Source organism: Rattus norvegicus, chromosome 19 (genome assembly GCF_021556685.1).
Source record: "Rattus norvegicus strain SHRSP/BbbUtx chromosome 19, alternate assembly SHRSP_T2T, whole genome shotgun sequence".
Taxonomy (NCBI): Eukaryota; Metazoa; Chordata; class Mammalia; order Rodentia; family Muridae; genus Rattus; species Rattus norvegicus.
This window is the reverse complement of record NC_141552.1, coordinates 27995630-28008476: the sequence shown is the minus strand read 5'-3', so window position 1 is coordinate 28008476 and position 12847 is coordinate 27995630. Positions and strand designations below refer to the sequence as shown.

General features: G+C 43.6%; 1 pseudogene; it reads left to right on the top strand.

Annotated features, from left to right (window-relative positions):
• The first annotated feature begins 4752 nt into the window (after positions 1 to 4752).
• On the top strand, positions 4753 to 5965 carry LOC147999332 (DNA-directed RNA polymerase II subunit GRINL1A pseudogene; annotated as a pseudogene).
• Positions 5966 to 12847: the final 6882 nt, after the last annotated feature.

The window sequence follows — 12847 nt, the reverse complement described above, 5'->3', positions numbered from 1 at the left end:
AATAAATGCTTGTGCACAATGTGGTATGTGTGGTGCCCGTGAAGTCCAGACTGATTCCCTAGAACTGAAATTACAGCCTAATAGGAGCCACCATGTGGGCACTGGGAACTGAACCCTGGTCTTCTGCTCTTAGCCACTAAACCAACATTCTCTTCAGCACCACCCCCTCATTGTATTGTCATTAAGATTTACCCATTTAGCCTTCAGTATTTGAATTAATGAAGATGTGACAAGAGTCATAGTTACCATGATGGTTCAGGCATAGACAGGCAGGCATCTCATTGTATACAAAATATAATTTCATTCTTTCTTTCTTTCTTTCTTTCTTTCTTTCTTTCTTTCTTTCTTTCTTTCTTTCCTTCTTTCTCTTTCTTTGTTTTACTCTTGGAAACAGGGGTTTTTTGTGTAGCTGACCTGGAACTAGCTCTGTAGAGGGAGCTGGCCTAGAATTCACAGAGATCTGTCTGCCTCTGCCTCCCAAGTGTTAGGATCAAAGGCCTGTGCCACCACCACCACACATCCTTCTGTTTTAAAGGAAAAATGTAGCCCTACATGGCAGCACGAGTTTAGTCCCAGTATAGACATTTTTCTAGAGTTCCTGAAGGGCTTGCTGCCTTCCCCTTTAGCCCTGGCTAACATGAGAGCTCCACACCTATGGGGTTTGCTTCATAAGAGTCTGGAGGATGAGGGTCACAGGCTGATATATCTGTGTACAGCAAAGGATGCCTGGTGAAGGTCAAGTGGGTACAGATCAGCAGGTAAAGGCTCTGCCACCCAGCCTCATGGCCTCAGTTTGATCATGGATGAAAGCAGAGAACTGAGTCCACATTGTGTCCTCTGCTCTCCATGTGCATATCATGGCACAGGAACACCACAAACTACATAAAATGTAAAATGCTGAAATGCTGACAGAAGAGGCCTATGGTAGGCGCCTCCTACACCTGAGACTTCCAACGCCGAAAAGCAGGGGGTAGAGAGTGAGGATGCAGAGTGCACACAGGTCAGGACAAGGCCATGTTACTGAAGCCTCCATGTGTGGTGAGCAGGCTCTGGGGCACCATGAGGGACATCAGGAGCTTCTGCACTTTATAGAATTACAGGGTTCCATGTTACCTCACATGCCCATGATTTGCCCCCTACTGCAGGGAGAAGCCAACACCAGAAGCCTCCAGCTCCCAGCCCTGCTTTTGCCATGTAGGTTGATCCAGAAGAGCTTGGAAGTCCCTGGACCTGGAGTCTCAGGTGGTTGTGAGCCACCTGACCCGGGTGCTGGAGACTGAACTCAAGTCTTCTGCAAGAGCAGCAAAGACCCGTGCGCTGCCTTGCCCAGCCAGGGCTGTGAAATGGTGTTTATTTTCATCTGAACAAACCCAACAACAGTTTAGGTCCCTAGAAGCCACATGAACCTGGATGCAGTAGAGTCTGTCATCCAGCCCTTCCCACAGGGAGATAGGAGCCTAAAGTGGACAGTCTCTAGGATTAGGGGAAGGGCTAGCCTAGCATACACAGCCATGGACGAGAGGTAGAAGGTGAGGACCTGTGCTCAGGTTGTCCCTGACCTTTACACAGGCACATCAGTACCTGTACTCACAGAAACACCATACAGACATAGGTGAGAAAAGAAATAAAAACAAACAATATTGAAAATACAATATACTGGGGCTGGAGGGATGGCTCAGTGGTTAAGACCACTGACTGCTCTTCCAGAGGATCTGAGTTCAATCCCCAGCAACCACACTGTGTCTTATAACCATTTCTAATCTCATCTACTACCCTCTACTGTTGTGTCTGAAAACAGGGACAGTGTACTCACTCATATGGACAAAATAAATAGTTTTTGTTTTAATCCTTTTCTAAAAAAAGAAACCCATCTGTGACACATGATCATTGTGTGATTCCAAATGTCGCTAAGTCAGTACAGTCCTATTGCTACATGTTCCACCAGTTGTGTCAGCCTTGGTAGTAGAGTGGCACAGTTGAAAAGATGCTGGTCACAGTGACCAGGCAGCCTAGAAAGCTAACCATGAGCAGAGAAGGCTGTGCTGTGTCCTAGTCCTCTACCCCACACTGCCACCTCATCCCTACGAATAGAGCAAAAAAGAACAGATGAGGAATCTTCCAGGTTTCTTTCCTCTTTGACTTCTTTATTAACCTAGCCCCTGTGCTACATGTAACCTTGTCACATCCTCTGTCCCATCCCTAAGCCCACATACCTGTCAGATAAGACAGGGATCTTGCTTTGGGGAGAAGCTCTGGTCCCTCTCTGTCCTAAGAGGCTCTGAGCCATCGCTGAAAGAGAGTCCTCTGAGGATTGACGGAAGTCCATAGCCCGTACTCTGACTTCCAGGAAGGTTTGAGGAAGGTGGTCCTCTTCTTGTGGTTCCTCTAGTAGGAGCAGCCCACACTTGGGCCCAGCTCCCACTATCAGGAAAAGACAGGTGGCTCTGGTCTTTGCACAGCTCCAGCGGAATGAACAGTGCATCTCTCCTCTCTCTCTTGCAGGAAGTCTCAGCCTCTGGTGCAGGTGATGTTCCCAAGGCAAAGGAAAGGGAAGTGCAGAGTGAGGACTCCCACGATCCTTTAAAACATTGTCTGCATTGTCTTCATTAATTTTTATGTTTAATTTTTATTCCATGTGTATTGATCTCATTGTAGGGGTGTGCATTCCAAAGCATGAGTGTTGAAGGTAGAGCAGAAAGCATGGGAGTCACTTTATCCTACCGCATGGGGTCCCAGGCTCTGAACTGGGTTGTTGAGCTTGTCTACAAAGAGCTTTCATACTGAATTTCCTGCTGGCTCTGATTTCAGGGAGAGCGTCTCATAGAGCCCAGATTGGCCAGTAAACTACTGATCATCCTGCCTCAAGTATTGCCATCTAGTTCATGAAAGGGTTGAGTTATTGAAACGAGGGACTGGGGATGGGCAGAGGTGCATGACTGAGGCTATCTCTGCTCAGTGGCATGCCTTTGGGGACTGATAGTTTTCATCACTGAGATGTCATTTGACTGCAGTGCTCCTCTGGAGAGAAGGAATCTCTTTTGCCAGGGCATCAGACTCTCCAGACAGGCCTGGAAGGTGGAGGTCTAGAGGCCAGGCCTGCATTCCTCTTCAGAAGCTGCATTTACCACTCTGGACAGTGCTATAGCACAGGGTCACATATCCAGTTCTACCCTGAGACCTGCTGATAAAGAATGTCTATCCTGGGACAATGTCTATCATCGGTTCAAGGTGTGGCCCAACCAACTTATTATAAAGGATGATAGTGGTTGGTTGAAAAAGGCAGTAACTTTCTATGAACCATATATTAAGTTTTTATGTATATTAAAATTAACATTGGAAAGAACGATGGTAGGAGAGGAAGCTGGAGGACAACTGCTGCAAATGCTTGCTTTTGAAAATGCTAATGAAGAGTATAGGAGAGCATAATTAACTATAAAGGAGACTGGGGATATTAATGCTTATATGAAGGCATGTAAGTATATCTTCTCTGAAAATGGAAAGATGCATTTTTGGCACGTATTGATCCAGATAGAGTTATTAAATTATACATTGAAATACTCTTGAATATCCTATAGGCACTTTAGCTCAAGATGAGTTGCCTTTAGAATGGATATATATTAAATTTAACTTTAACAAAACATTAACAACATATGAGGAACAAATTTCTTTAATTATTCAGCAAGGCATACAAAGACCTGTTACACTGTGGGGATATGATTGTGCTGATTTTGTTTTCTCATTAAGCAAAAATAAAGTGGAATATTTAATGCAGACGTCTGAAGTTTTTCAATTAGCCATGATTTCTTACACTAGAAATACTGAATTTCATTTTCCCCATAGTAAATTCTGGGATTGCTTAAGAAAACAAAAAAAAAATGTGATGAATACACTAATTTCTGTTGACCCATTACCATCTGCCTTTCCTGTGTTTACAGATGGCTCCAAGACCAAAGATCTAAGACAGATGGCTTTTGGACCAAAGATAAATTTTGGGGACAAGAATCTTCTTTTGGGTCAGTTCAACAAAATGAAGTATTAGAAGTAATTAATGTATTGCAGGATTTTACTCATGATGTAAAAATATTAAAGCCGAGTCAGCTTATGTTGTAGGAGTAGTACAGAATATTGCAACTGCTGTTGTTTCTACATCTAAGCCTATATTAAATGTTATTCTCACATATTACAGGACTATTGTTATTCTGAAACTCTAGAATATTTATTACACATATTAGATCACATCCAAGATTGCCAGGATCTTTAACACATGGCAATCATATGGTAGATCAATTAGTGGCATTTGCTACCCCAGAAGAAAGCAGTCATAATCATGCCAATACAGGATATTTGCATATTAAATATAAGGTTCCCTATTCTGAAGCCAAACAAATTATTGCTAATTGTGGTATTTGTGAGCCTTCACTTATAAAATGTATTCCATCTGAAATTAATCCCAGAAGAATGCAACCTAATACATCGTGGCAGATGGATGGAACCCATATTTCTGAGTTTGGTCGCCTTTCATATATACATGTAAGCATAGATAATGTTTCAAAATTTGTGTGGGCTACACCATTGCCAGGAGTACGCACTGTTCATGTTATACAGCATCTATTGGAAACTTCTGCTGTTATGGGACCGCCTTCTAAAATTAAAACTGATTATGGACCAACATATATTTCTTATAAATTTAAACAATTTTGTCGGCTCTTCTGGGAAAATGGCGACTCCTGCACATGCTCCAGAGTTGCCGCTGCCCTGGAGCCTGCGACCTCCATGGGCCCTGCTGGGGAACCCTGCCTGCGGGGCCAGCCTCAGCCCATGCACAATGTGCTCCCTGCCCCGCGGCTTCGAGCCCCCAGTTCCTGAGGACGTGGGGCAGCAGAGTTTGGCAGAGCTGCGGGAGAGGTTGAGGCGCCAGGAGAGACTTTTGCGCAAAGAAAAATTCATTTGCAAATTGCCCTACAAAGGTAAAAAGATCTCAGACACCACTGCCAAACTGAGAGCTGCCATTTCAGAAAGTGAAGAGGTCAGAGGGAGAACTGAACTACTTCATCCTGTTAGTGTTGACTGTAAGCTAAGGAATAAAGCAACCACAAGAGTTGACACCGACATAGACAAGGCCCAGAATTCTGACCTGATGCTTGATACTTCATCATTAGTTCTGAATGTTCGTCAGTAGACATTGAATCATCTAAAACAACCTCAGAAACACAGGGACCAAACAGCTCACTCACAAAGGCAATGAAGAGACTTTGGAGACTGGCTGCACAGTGAGTACCAGCCCCTCTGTCAGCATCACAGCCCAGGCTCCCCCATCTGAAGTTAATGAACATCTCCCCCAGCATTCAAGTCAAGCGGAAGAGGTTTCCAGCAGCGTCGACAGTCTGTTTATCACTAAATTGCAAAAGATCACAACTGCAGACCAGACTGAACCCTCAGAAGAAAACACCAGCACTGAGAACTTTCCAGAACTGCAGAGTGAGACTCCTAAGAAGCCTCATTACATGACAGTGCTAGAAATGCGAGCTAGAAACCCAGTGCCCCCTCCTCATAAGTTTAAGACAAATGTGTTACCCACACAACAGAGTGACTCAACAAGTCATTGTCAGAGGGCTCAGTCTCCTGCTTCCTCAGAAGAGCAGAGACGCAGGGCTAGGCAGCATCTTGATGATGTCACAGCAGCTCGCCTTCTTCTGCTCCACCCCCTGCCTGCACAGCTGCTCTCCATAGAAGAGTCACTGGCTTTGCAGAAAGAGCAGAAGCAGAATTATGAGAAGATGCGGGCAAAGCTCGCAGCACAGAAACTAGCTGAGAGACTGAATATTACAATGCAGAGCTACAATCCAGAAGGGGAGTCTTCAGGGAGATACCGAGAAGTGAGGGATGAAGATGATGCCCAGTCCTCGGACGAATGCTGAAAATGAGCGCTGGGAGATCCCGGGAGTTGACTGTTGAGCTTAAATTGTCTCATCTAACTTCCTAACAAGTACCAAGACAGTGTCAGACCTTGTTGAGGGACAGCAGTTGAAGTTACACAAAGGTAGCTACAAAATAAGAACCCAGTTTGTCTTTCAGAAGATGATCTTCACATGCTTGAACAGTTCAATATTTGAACATTGTGTTTGGCCGTATTGTGTTACAGTTTTGCAGTATATTGTGCATTGGTCTGATATTTTAGTGTGAGTAGAACACACGTTTTCTTTAAGATATCTGCTTTTTCCTTCTTCGTATTCTTATCAGATAGCACTGCTTACACCCCTTCTGGTGAAATACTTTGTTATTCCAGGCACCTAAAGTGAATTAGGAAGGCCTGGTCCCCTCACTCAAGAAATTAGGGGAGCAGTCTAAAGAATGGTACGCATGCTTGCATGGACACGTTCCTGAGACGCTGGATATGAAATGCCGCACACAACACTCGGGAACCACCACCACTGTGTCTGCTGCTCGGTCCTCTCTTGGGGAGACTGCTGTCACCTGTGATGAGGTTAAGGAGCACTTGGAAGAAGTGCTAGGTGGGGAGGGTCTTCTGAGCTGGTGTGGGGAGCTGCTCCTGGCTGCCCTAGGCTTGAACTCATTGCCATCTGGGATGATAGGTCCCTGTACAGGACACTCGTGCTTGGTAAGGAAACCGGTGTTTTTCTAAGAGTTATAGTTGAATTGTCAGTTAATTGCTTTTTTTCCTTGTTAAACCCACAGAGGTGTTTACAGGCTGCAGAAACCTCAGTCCTGTATGTGCACATTTGTGCTGTTTCAAATGATTATATGATCATTTCCAGCAAAGTTAACAATGTTATCAAAAAGCCTTTTTCTATTATGTGGAATTTGTAAAGGAGAAATAAAATACCAATCAGAGCAAAAATAAAAACCATTTTGTCAATGATATCATATTGTACATATTACTGGTATAGAATACCATCCACAAGGACAAGCGTTTGTTGAAAGAGTTCACCATACCCTGAAATGACAAATTATAAAATTAAAAAGGAAAAGAGATGACCTTACACAGCCTGAATGGAGTTGGCATACCAGTCCCAGAGTAATATTGGCATAAGCATTATTTTTTATTAATATTCTTAATCTTAAATTTCATAATTATAAGCTTCATGTAGGACCAATAAAATTAAAGGTCCATATGAGGGCTGCAGACATGACTCCATGGTTAAGAGCACTGACTTCTCTTCCAGAGGTCCTGAGTTCAAATCCCAGCAACCACATGGTGGCTCACAACCATCTGTAATGAGACCTGATGCCCTCTTCTGGTGTGTCTGCAGACAGCTACAGTGTACTTATATATAAATAAATAAATCTTTAAACAGATAAAAAGTCAGTATGAACCTTTGTTGTCTAAAATGGCTTGAGTCAGGGCTGACAACCAGACAGCCCTTCCAGCACCTGCCTATGAGCTCACAGATTTAGGCTTTATAAACTGACATAGAAAAATGTCCAGGGTCGTAGCCTGACAAATTCTCAGCTACGTCTCTGATGATCAGTCTTAGGGTGGGCATTCAAAAAACCATCCCTCTCTAAGTGAGGTCAGAGTTTGTGTGGTTTATGGGGCAACTCCTGGACCCCATAAGGCTGGATATTTCAGCTGCTCTTCAGTACATGCAGGAATCCTGAAGAAGTAGGCAAATTAATATAGCAAACTTCCTTCTTCCATGTCCTTGATATGAGCTGCCAGCAGAAGGTGTGGTCCAAACAACAACCAACAGATTGGGTAAAGATCTTTACCAATCCTACAACAGATAGAGGGCTTACATCCAAAATATACAAAGAACTCAAGAAGTTAGACCTCAGGGAGACAAATAACACTATTTAAAAAATGGGGCTCAGAGCTAAACAAAGAATTCACAGCTGAGGAATGCCGAATGGCTGAGAAACACCGAAAGAAATGCTCAACATCATTAGACACAAGGGAAATGCAAATCAAAACAACCCTTAGATTTCACCTCACACCAGTCAGAATGGCTAAGATCAAAAACTCAGGTGACAGCAAATGCTGGCCAGGATGTAGAGAAAGAGGAACACTCCTCCATTGTTGGTGGGATTGCAGACTGGTACAACCATTCTGGAAATCAGTCTAGAGATTCCTCAGAAAATTGGACATTGAACTACCTGAGGATCCAGCTATACCTCTCTTGGGCATATACCCAAAAGATGTCCCAACATATAACAAAGACACATGCTCCACTATGTTCATAGCAGCCTTATTTAGCCAGAAGCTGGAAAGAACCCAGATACCCTTCAACAGAGGAATGGATACAGAAAATGTGGTACATCTACACAATAGAATATTATTCAGCTATCAAAAACAATGACTTTATGAAATTCATAGGCTAATGGATGGAACTGGAAAATATCATCCTGAGTGAGGTAACCCAATCACAGAAAAACACACATGGTATGCACTCATTGATAAGTGGATATTAGCCCAAATGCTCGAATTACCCTAGATGCACAGAACACATGGAAATCAAGAAGGATGACCAAAATGCAGATGCTTCACTCCTTCTTTAAAAGGGGAATAAGAATACCCTTGGCAGGGAATAGGGAGGCAAAGTTTAGAACAGAGGCAGAAGGAACACCCATTCAGAGCCTGCCCCACATGTGGCCCATACCTATACAGATATTAGATAAGATGGATGAAGCAAAGAAGTGCAAGCCGACAGGAACTGGATGTAGATCTCTCCTGAGAGACACAGCCAGAATATGGCAAATACGTAGCTGAATGCCATCATTAAACCACTGAACTGAGAACGGGGCCCCCGTTGAAGTAATCAGAGAAAGGACTGGAAGAGCTTGAAGGGGGTTAAGACCCCATATGAACAACAATTCCAACCAAAGCCACTACCCAAAGACTATACATGGACTGACCCTGGACTCCAACTGCATACATAGCAATGAATAGCCTAGTAAGAGCACCAGCAGAAGGGGAAACCCTTGGTCCTGCCAAGACTGAACCCCCAGTGAACATGATTGTTGGGGGGAGGTCGCTAATGGGGGAAGGATGGGAAGGGTAACACCCAAATAGAAGGGGAGGGGAAAGGGTTGAGGGATGTTGGCCTGGAAATCGGGAAGGGGAATAACAATCGAAATGTAAATAAGAAATACTCAAGTTAATAAAGATGAAAAAAATAAAAAGAAAAAAGAAGGTGTGGTCCAGATTAGAGGTGGGCCTTTCCATCTCAAAAGATCTGAATTGAAGATTTATCTTCTGATCTCCAAGATTTGGATTACAAGTAGGTCTTCTTGCTTCAGAAAATTTAATTAAGAAAAAAAAATCCAATGGTGCTAATGCCTTTAACCTCAGCATCCAGGAGGCAGAGGCAGGTGGATCACTGAGTTCAAGGCCAGCCTGGTCTACAAAATGAATTCCAGGACAGCCAGAGCTACACAGGGAAACCCTGTCTCAAAAAAAACAAAGAAGAGGAGGAGGACCAAGAGGAGGGGGTTAAAGAGAGGAAAACAGAAAGAAGGAAGGAGAGAGAGAGAGAGAGAGAGAGAGAGAGAGAGAGAGAGAGATCCCCCTCACAGGGCGTCAAGCCATTTGGCATTAGTTAATTCCAGGTACACTCAAGTTGACAACCAAGAACAGCAATCACATTACCCGTGGTTGTGATCTCGCCCTGGTAGGCTCCTGAGTAGGAGGCTGAAGCAGGAGAATTGCCATAAGTCTGATGCCAGCATGAACTGCACACGTGTTCCAAGCCAAGCCAATCTCAGCTACAGTTTGAGATTCTGTCTGAAAAATATGAAAGAGAAAGAAAACATAATTTCCTAGAGCAGTGTTTCTCAACCTTCCTATGGCCTCAACCCTTTAGAACAGTTCCTCATGCTGTGGTGACCCCAACTACAAAATTATTTTGTCGATACTTCACAACTGTAAATTTGCTACTGTAATGAATCTTTATTGTAGTGTAAACTATCTGATAGGAGACCCCGTGTGGGTCACGACCCCCAGGCTGAGGGCCTTTGCCCTAGAGGCGGTCTTGGCCTAGTTTATATAGTTCATATTATAATGGGCTCTCTCAGCGTTTGAAGGTCAAGTATATTCACTTGTACCATCAAAACTTAAAAATTCAGTTGAGCTGCTGGCTGGTACGGTGTGACATCCCCCAGAATAGCTTTGCCATTTTGTTCCATGCCTGCCAGCCATTTCATATTGTTGCTGTAACACGCCTGCTGTCACTTAGGAGGAGAAGGGACTTGGCTCAAGGACATGCTGACCACACACCTTGTTTTGTTCTGAATGTTCTGTATGCGGTTTGCTAATCTAGAGAAATTCTACACCTGAAGGAGTGGTTCCCTGAAGTGGACACAGGTGAAAGGCTAAGGCAGATGTGTGAAGGAATGTTTCACTGAGGCAGATGCAGGTAAAAGGATGTTCTGCTAAAGCACGCATGTGAAAGGACACGTGATGAAGGGTTCTGCACTAAGGACACACATGCATTGGTCTGCCTTGCATTCTGTAGTTGAGCTGCATTTGTTGGGACTTCATAGAACCACAGCAAAAACCCTTCTGGTGGGCTGTGTGGTTTCTCGCTGTTTCCTTGGGCTCGGGCTGATGGGCAGAGTGATGTCAGCTGAGACAGACACATGTGCTGACGCAGGACACATGCTGAGGCCAGGCCCATGGAGGACCCGGGATATTGAGAGGGAGTTTGGATAGAGTTATGCTTGAGTAGCTTGTTGGTCTGGGGTCTCTGCTGATCTCTGCTCGCCTGAGAGCTGCTCTTACTGACTGTGTAGCATCTTGACTGTTTTTGTTCCCCTTGGACAGCCCTCAGGACCAGGCTCTCCTCTCCCTTAACCATGGCTGCTGTCCTCTTCCTCTCCATCACACATGTTCTTCCTTTATACTATGGCAGCTTCTTCCTCCTCCTTCCCTCCTCATGATCCTCTCTAGCAAAGCCCTCAAAGCTCACCTCCCCCATCTCTCTGCTGTGCAGCTGTTGGCTGTTGGCTTCTTTATAATCACAGTTAACTGGGAGCAGGGTCAGTTATTTGGGGTTAACCAGTCTTGAGTTCTACAAATTAGCATTAAAATACAAGCAGCATTAGGCCAATCCACTACAGGAGTTTTTGTTTGTTTGTTTGTTTGGTTTGGTTTAATTTTCATTTACCTTTTTACTTGTTATTTTATTTTTGGCTATTTTTTATTAATTAGTTATTTTATTTATTTACATTTCAAATATTGTCCTACTTTCCACACTCCGTTCATCAAACCTTACATTCCATTTCTGCTCAGCTTTGCCTATGTGACAGTGCTCCTGTACCCACACATATCCATCCCCACCTCACACCTCTAGGATCTGCATTTGGTGGGGCAATAGGCCTCACCTTGAACCGTAGAGCATCCTTGCATACACTTTGGCTGGCAGTTTGGCCCCTAGAAGCTTGGGGATTAGGGAAAGAGGATCTGGTCAGATATTAAAGCCAATGATTGCTACATTCTCTTCTTTTTCTGGTTGTAGGTGAAATTATGTTTGTGTGCTTCTCTTTTTTGAAATTATTGAGAGATGATTAATTTCTTGGTTTTTCTTGGGTATAGTTTAGTTTATTGTCTTGGAGTTTTCCTCCTATTATCCTCTTTTGTGCTTTCTTAGAGAAAAGTATTGTTTATATTTGGTTTTGTAGGGTTGGGGATTTAGCTCAGTGGTAGAATGCTTACCTGGCAAGCTCAAGGCCCTGGGCTCGGTCCTCCGCTCCGGAAAAAAAAAAATTATTCATTAAATTTGTTTTGACAAGAAATATCTTGGTTTCTCCATTTATGGTGATTGAGGATTATGCTGGATATAGGAGCCTGGGTCTGCATTACATCTGCCCAAGATTTTCTGACCTTTAGAGTCTCTGTTGAGAAGTCTGGTGTAATTCAGATACGTCTGAATTTTTTTTGTTACTGGATGTTTATACTGAAAGAACCCCAAATTTGGGGAGACTCTCGCTCCAGTCTCCTTATGGCTTGCCCCAGGAAACACGCATAGCCGATCTTGATGTAACAAGAAGAGGTAGCTTTATTAACAAGATCTCGGGCCGACACGTATCTCACGGAGCCGACCTCGAGCCTCTAAAGGCAGGGGTTTATATAGGGAAAGCCAGGGTATTTCGCGCTGTTACACATGATTGGCTGATTCAAATGGTGCACAGTTACTTTTAGTGCGGAGTTACATCAGCAAAGAATACGTGTAATCTAGCATCTCAGCAATGTGGGTAGGGTGACTCATCTCACTCAGCAGGGGGATAACTCATCCTCAGGGAGTGAAGGAAGGGGAGGGGGTGGCTCCAGATGGCCAGTTTCCTTGGGGGCTGATAGCCGGGTCGGTGAACCCTATCTCAAATTCTCTCAGGCATGTCAGCACTTTGTTTGTGACTGAATTTTTGAAATTTAGCTCTTCAATACCTTACCCCTTTTAATGTTCTTTCTTTGATCTGTGCATTTAGTGTTTTAATTATTGTGTGAATGGAGGAATTCTTTCTGGTATAATTAATTTGATGTTCTGTAAGCTTGTTGTACCTTTATGGTCTTTTCTTTCTTTACCTTATGGAAGTTTTCTGCTATGATTTGTTGAAGGTGTTTACTGGACCTATGAACTAGAAATCTTAATTCTCTTCACTATCTATTATCCTTAGGTTTCGACATTTAATTGTGTCCTGAAATTCATTGATGTTTAGATTCAATGAACCATACATGTTTATCTGAGATGGGTGTTTATGCTTTGTGGGTGACCTCCTTTACCCCAACTGTTCTATTTAGTAGCACGTTGGATAATGAGACATGGTCAGCAATGGTGACCTCTTCCCATAAACTATATGAAAATAGGGAGGGGAATTGATGTGTGTCAAGTAT